The following is a 267-nucleotide window of genomic DNA, read 5'->3' as shown; positions in this document are numbered from 1 at the left end:
GTAAGAGAAGAAGAAGCAAAGAGAAAGAAGCAGAGAAGAGAAAGAAAGAGAAAGAAGCTAATTAATGACTAGAGAAAGAAACAAAAGATGAAAAGCCTTGAAGAGTCCGAGGGAAAAGATGAGAGAGAAGCAAAGAAACATAATAGGACCAGAGGAGAAAATAACTTTCTTCTCTTCTTTGCACGCGCTTTCTTCTACTTCTGAAGGCTCCGTGCGCAAGAGGAGAAGTGGGTTAAGGAGTGTAGGAAAGAAAAGCAAAGGAAGAAA

This window comes from Cystoisospora suis (genome assembly GCF_002600585.1).
Source record: "Cystoisospora suis strain Wien I chromosome Unknown contig_8147, whole genome shotgun sequence".
Classification (NCBI taxonomy): domain Eukaryota; phylum Apicomplexa; class Conoidasida; order Eucoccidiorida; family Sarcocystidae; genus Cystoisospora; species Cystoisospora suis.
The sequence above is the reverse complement of the archived record's forward strand: the minus strand, read 5'-3'. Positions refer to the sequence as shown.